The sequence below is a fragment of the Melampsora larici-populina genome (genome assembly GCF_000204055.1).
Source record: "Melampsora larici-populina 98AG31 unplaced genomic scaffold MELLAscaffold_50, whole genome shotgun sequence".
Classification (NCBI taxonomy): domain Eukaryota; kingdom Fungi; phylum Basidiomycota; class Pucciniomycetes; order Pucciniales; family Melampsoraceae; genus Melampsora; species Melampsora laricis-populina.
In genome coordinates this window covers 349,814-357,075 of record NW_006768814.1, presented here as the reverse complement: position 1 = coordinate 357,075, position 7,262 = coordinate 349,814, and positions in this window count along the sequence as shown.

Here is a 7,262-nt window from a genome sequence, read left to right as displayed (position 1 = left end):
CATATGTTCAAACAGTTCTGCATGAATAGCTCTGTAGGATCTTTTGTAGACCAGCTACAGATGTGATGTCTCAATGAAAAATGTAAAGGAAAGGCTCACCTTTTCAATGAGTGCAAAAGCTATTGATGTTTGAAGATTCCAAAATCCTGTCTTCAAAATCAAGGGCCAAATTTCAGGTATTGTTACAGGTGGGTTTTTGATGATTCTCAGCCTTTATTGTTAGTACATTAACCAATATCCGTGTGTAAAACACAAAAAAATACTCATCATGACGCCCCAACATCTAGGAACAAGGTGCATATTTTTTCAGATTTTTAGCTCTCTTCCTGTTGCCTCAGGACTTTTCTATGTCAGTACTTTTCTTTACCGCCCGGTAAAGATTACATTTGGTGTAGTGTAATGACGAGTGTGAGGGTTGTCGTGCGTTACATTGGGTTTCGGAACGTCCGAAGGGTACAACAAAATCAAAGCCGTATGCCTACTTAGAATGTTGCCATAAGGGAGGTGTGACTTTACCCGTACAATTTGCTGGATCACGTGCTGTGCCAAGGTTCTTAGAACACCTCCTCACCTCCGGTGACAAGGGTAAGTTAGCTTAGTGCATCTTTCGACGTTCAATTATTTGCTAATCTTTGTTTGTACCTTAGCCTCTCGAGACTTCCGTGATCTAATCAGATCTTATAACAACGCGCTATCCTTTACCTCTCTCGGGGCAAGGATCGACAGGTCCGTTGATGGGCCTTATGGGATCAACACATTTCGAATCCAGGGGGAGTTGTCGCACCGGATTGGAGGCCTCTTGCCAATGACGGAGGCAGAGCCCGGTTTTGCGCAAATATATGTGATAGGAGAAGGTGGTACGACTGAAGCGCAGCGTCGTGCCAGGATGTTGGGGAGGGACCTTAACACACGGATTTTGGAGGCTTTCCAGTGCTTTTTCGACCGGTTCAACCCCTATGCACAAGTCTTTCGGAGAGCGGGTGAAATCATTGCGAATAACCCAACCGCTGCTCTGCGTATCCGTACTATGCTGCCCGGAAACAGGGATCCCAGGCGGTACAACAGGCCGACGACTGACAAGGTCGCCATGGTCGTCGAAGGCAATGGATATGTAGGAGAAAGAAGCAGGGATATCATTTTGTATCTGCGTCAGGGTGGGTTTGAAAGGATCTCGGACTTACATACGGTGTGGTGATCAATTTATGGGATCAATTAAAAAATTCACAATTACCAGTTTACCAGTTTATTAGCAGGATTCAGCAGGAAAGAAAATTCGAAATGGAGGTTTTTGATCAATTGAAGCTCTTGTAGGCTTATGTATTGGTCATTAGGTCAACATTACATCATTTTATTTCACATTATATATTAAGATCATTATAGTTTACTTACAAATTTATTACAAAAAGAAAGAAAGAAAAACATAAGAAAAATTCGAAATTATAGGTATAAAGGTTGGAAAATGGTTTTTAGGGTAGTAATATTAGAGTTATGGGTATTATGAGGTTAGAATATGAAAGAACAACATTATATGATACTATGACAATTTTAATCTTCAAGGTTGATAAGTAGAAACAGAAGTTATTAGGAAAAAAGCACTTTTTCAAAGTTGGTAAACAAGAGGTACACGTGTAGTTTGGTTGTGTAATAGTGGTAGTGATGGAATTTAAGGTTGCCAAGAGGATTTTCCGGGATTTTTAAGGCTATAGATGATGATGTCATATTACATGAGCAAGAAAAAGATAGTAGTAGCTGTGAAAAGTGAAGAAAATGGGTGAAATTCGTGGAAAATGGAGGTTTTCAGCTAATTACATATGTCAAATGACGTCAGAATAGGTTGGTAGATGGCTCATTCAACGCAGAAGAGTGGATTACATAATGTACAAACTTTAAATCATTAGTAACGGAGGTGTGTGTAAAAAGTTATAAGGCAAATAAAGAATTGGTGTGAATCTCGAATTTACAGTCACAAGTCATATGTAACACTAAAAACCTTAACTTCACAACTCAATATCTTACTCATCACTCATCAGAAGTAGGTCATGTAGGTGTCAGAAATGATCAGTAACACGTGGGCTACAAGATGCACTTTAGTAATCAAAAATTGGAGCACATCTGAAAAAATTCGTAATCTCAAAAATTGGTTTTCAGCTAGTTTACAAGGAAAAAATCACCTGTATTCATCATAAGAAGTGCTGTACATCATATTATTGCGTCATTGATCACTTTTAGCTGTGAAAATTACATCATTTATTAGTAACAAAACCATTACATTGCGTCATCATAGGGTTTTTAGGGAATTTTGGGCGGATTTGATTGGTTTTGAGGCTGTTGACCATTGTAAAAGTTCTAGTACATTGTTATATATACTTTGAGAGGGTTTTGGGACTGTTGTTCCCCTTTTTTTCTTTATCATTTACGCCATTATTATTTTGTTTATCATCATAAACTTATTTTAATAGTACCTGTTCACTTAAATACGCCCTTTATTACAGTTATAAAGAGAAATTTACTTTAGTTTTATAGTCATAAAGACTTATTGGGAATAATATCAATCAGATATTGCTTATTTTTTTTCAGTTATCAATTGGGAATAACACTATAGCAGTGTTGATAGTAATACAAAGTGTGCTTTTGAAGTTAAAATTACGTGTGAAGTTATATTTCTCTGGTGCCTTATCAGTACTCAATACAACAGAGCTCTTTCTGATTGTGTTGTTTTAGAAGAGCAGTCCTTAGACAACTTCTACTAGTCATTTTATTAGTAGATTATCCTCTTCCAGCTCTGTATAACCCTTGTTGGGTTATAAGTTCTACATATTGGTGACTCTGCCCGGGCTTGACAAATTAAAATCAACTTATAATTAAATCAATTTCTCTTTTAATCATTATCAACAAGCAAATTATATTATATTACATCAAGATTCAATAAAAATTATTCACGTGGTTATCAACAGAAGATCTTTAAAATTAAAATTATTCAAATCAATCATAAACATTATCTTTCATTCTCATTTAAAAGTATATCAAAATTAGTTCTTATTTAAAGAATTTATTATATAAAGAAGCTATGTCTTCAGTTATTCAAATGCATAATCAAGATGTGGCGGATGATGGAGATGAGGAATTAGAATTACCACCAACATCTCATTATAAAAGAACTCCACGAATTTCTGGAAGCAGAGTTTATGTTCCAGATGTTTCTACTTCTATTAACATATTACCACCACCACCACCTCCAGGACCTTCCTCTGGATCAACTATTCATGGAAAACAACGTGAAGAACCACCTGCTTCTGAGGATCCAATTCCACCTTCAGCCTTTACTGGATTCAGGGAACAGGAACCATTATTACCCTCTGATCATGAGGAAGACGTGGATTGGCAACAACAATTCTATAATCAACAACAATATTATTTACAAAGAGAAAAAGAAGTGGCAGACATTATTACTAATAATAGAATTAAGGAAGAAAGAGAGAAGAAGGAGAAGGAAAAAGAAGTGGTAAAAGTCGTGAAAAAGAGTAAAGGCAAGAAGGTTATTAAGAAAATTATTAAAGAAGATGATGGAGGAGATTATTCAAGTTCTTCAAGTTCTTCAGATGATGATTCAACTAGTAATGGAGATGTTAGTAGTGAAGAAAGGAATGAGGAGGCTAGAAGTCATATTAAACCACGTAGAATTGATAATACTGATTCAAGTATTAGATTTGAAGTTGAAAGGAATGTTAAGAAGTTGATCATTAATTATCATAGTCAAGCTGAAGCAAATGGCGCCTCAGAACTTGATATGGTTAGACAAGTTACTAGCTTTGTTGTTGGAGAAGAATTGAAGGAGGAAATACGTGAAATGGATGGTTGGGGTACTGGTGAATGGAGTTGGAAGAAAGTTAAGGAACAATTAATTGAAAGGTATCAAACTACCACGGAGCAACCAAGATATTCAATTGATCATTTAAGAACTTTGTCAGAAAGAACTGCTAGGACTGGTGGTGTTACAAATAAAGCTGAATATCAAACATTTAGAATTAATTTCGATAAAATTCATCAATATTTAACAAGACATGATTATATTGATTCAAATGATGAAGAAGTTGCACGCCATTTCTATGATGCTTTCTCTGATGAACTTCAAAAGAAATTCAAGAAAAGAATGATTAGAAAGAAGTTAATGAAGAAGGTGGATAGTGGAAGATATAGGTTACCTAATTTAAATAAATTAAAGAAGGTTGTGGATCATTATATTGAAGAAGAAGCTTTATTAATCTTTGAGGATATTGGAGAAGAGAAGTTTGCAATTAAGAATGAAATTGCTGGTGTTAGAAGTGAAGTAATTCAAAAGGATACTAGTAATAAAGTTGCTAAAATAGGAGGAATGCAAGCAAAAGCCACGCAGCAAATGGAGGTTTTATGTAGTGACTTGGGAAATTTACATATAAATCACGTGCAGGCTCCATTATTATTACCACCTGTAAATGCATTGCATCCTTATCTTCCTGTTTCAAATTCTTTACAAACTCAAATCCATCAACAAGCTGAACCTTTTAGAGCTCAACATCAACAAAATCCGTCAAATTATCAAAGAGTTAATCAACCTTATAATAATAATAACAATTTTAATAATCAGCCACGTAATTTTCCAGCTCAGAATTATAAAGGACAACAGCCCAATTACAGCAGGCCTTATAATAATAATAATGTTAATAGACCTTATAATCCTCAAAATCCAAATACAAATAATCAAAATACTTATCAACCTCCACCACCTCCAAATGGAAATCAAGGAAGTACTGTCTTTTGCGTGTATTGTAATACTGAAGGACATACTGTAGGAAGATGTAGATGGGTAATTCAAGATAAGCAAGCTGGATTATTGCAAGATAGGATGGATGGTTTCTTCTTACCTTCAGGAAATGTAAGGATGTTTAAGCAAGGAGAAGATGGAATCAGGCAGCAAGTTATTAGATATTCTGAACAGCAAGCCAATGATGCTACACGTCAAAATATACAACAACAGCGTGTAACAACTCCTGCTGTACATGTTAATACACCTGTAGTACCACCTGTAACTCCTACAGCTATTATTACTAAAAATGACGGGAAAGATAAAATTCAAGAGCTTAAAACAAGTTGTGGTATTCTTGAAGGGAATTGGAGGATGCCTGAAATATTAAGAAGTAATGGGAATGAATTATTGGGAGGAGGTGGAACTAAAATATATGATATTACAGAAAATACATGTAGTGGAAAGACTGTAACTCAAGCTGAACCTAAGAAGAAGAAGAAGGTTACTATTAATGAAGAAGCTGAGGATATTGATGATGGTATGGATTTAGATATAGGAAATAATATTGAAGAAGCTGGTATAAATGAAATGGAGGAAAGCTTAAGAAGAATTCATGCTGATGATGATAATAGAAACATTAAGGAAGGTTCAAATAAAACAATTAGACCTTCTTATATAATGCCAGGACACGGGGAACAGAAGAATAAATTGGAAAGGCCAGTCTTTGCAGACAATCCAAGAGTTGTAACAGACGTGGTTCAGAAATTAATGAAGAGTGTTATTGATATTCAAGTTAAGGAATTATGCGCCATTTCTCCTGTGGTATCTGAAGAAGTTAAGAAGTGGGTTTCAAAGAGAAGATTAAATATGAATCAAGAAACAATGGCTTCAGCAGTTAATAGTACAGCTTTATCTGACTTTGAATTTGATTCTGAAAGTAATTCATCTCTGGAAGTTAATTTACCTCAGTCTCCTTTATATTCCACGCCTTTGGGATATGTTACTATTACAATTGGTAAAATTAAATTAAAAGCATTGGTTGATTCAGGATCTCAAATTAGTATAATTCCTCAGAAGTTTATGCAATTGTTACCTGTTCAAACTATGGTTAATATTAAAGGAGCAGTAAGAGGAATTGGCGGACAGAAGACTGTTTTATGTGGGATTGCTGAGAAAGTGAAAGTTAGAATTGGTAGAAATATTGAAGGCTTGGTTCAATTCTACGTAACTGAGGAGAGTCAAACTCCAATAATATTGGGAAGATCTTTCTTATTTGATTATGCTGTTCAATTGGATTTCAAGAAAGATTTAGGGGAAATGATGACATTAAAAGATAATAGAGGAGTATGGATGAAGGTGAGGTTATGTGAACCTGATAAAGGAAATTGGGAAAGGGAATTAAATGTAGAAATTGAAGAAAGGCAAGGTTATGCAGCACGTGATTTATGTTTAGGAATTGATTATGATATAGTTGAAGATGAAGATGATGAAGAAGAAGTATTTGGGTTGCAATTTGAGAAGGAAAGTGTGGATTATGATTTAATAAATGAATTAAGCTTAATTATGTGCTTGGAAGATCAAGAAATATTTGGGAGAGGGCGTGAACTCAAGGATTTAAGGAGTTATAGTACCAAATATAAGACTGTAGATAAGAAGGTTAAACCTGTAAATGCGCCAATGCCACAGTATTTAAATCTTCCTTTACAAAGACCACCTTTATCAAGGGATCCTTATATAACTCCTTTAATTAAAAATCCTCCAGTCTTCAAAGAAACTGAGAAAACCACGGTGGAAAGGCTTAAGCAATGCAACTTTGGTCCTGCAGAATGGTTAAGTGAGGAGGAATGGAAATTATTCTTATTAATATTGGTATTAAGGGAAGCAGCAATAGCTTATTGTGAAGAAGAAAGAGGATTATTGAAGCATTCATATGGACAACCTTATGCAATACCCGTGGTGGAACATGAGCCTTGGCAAATTAGACCTATTCCTATACCTGTAGCAATAAGGAATGATTTCATTGAATTAGTTAGACAAAGAATAAGAACAGGTCTTTATGAACAATCCACATCAAGTTATACTAGTCCTGTATTCTGTGTACTTAAAGGTGATGGAAAATTAAGGGTAGTACATGATTTACAAGTATTAAATAGAGTAACAATTAAGGACTCTGGGGTACCACCTGCTCCTGAAGATTTCGTGGAATCCTTTGCTGGAAGAGCTTGTTATGGACTTGGTGATATAATGGGAGGTTATGATGAAAGGGAATTAGCAGAATTTTCACGTCCTTTAACAACTTTTGAAACCCCTTTGGGAAGATTACAATTAACTAGATTACCTCAAGGAGCAACTAATTCAGTAGCTGTATATCAAGCTCAGATGATGTGGATATTGCAAGATGAAATTCTTCAACACGTGGGAATTTTTATTGATGATGGTGGTATTAAAGGACCTGAATCAGATTATAATAATGAAGTAT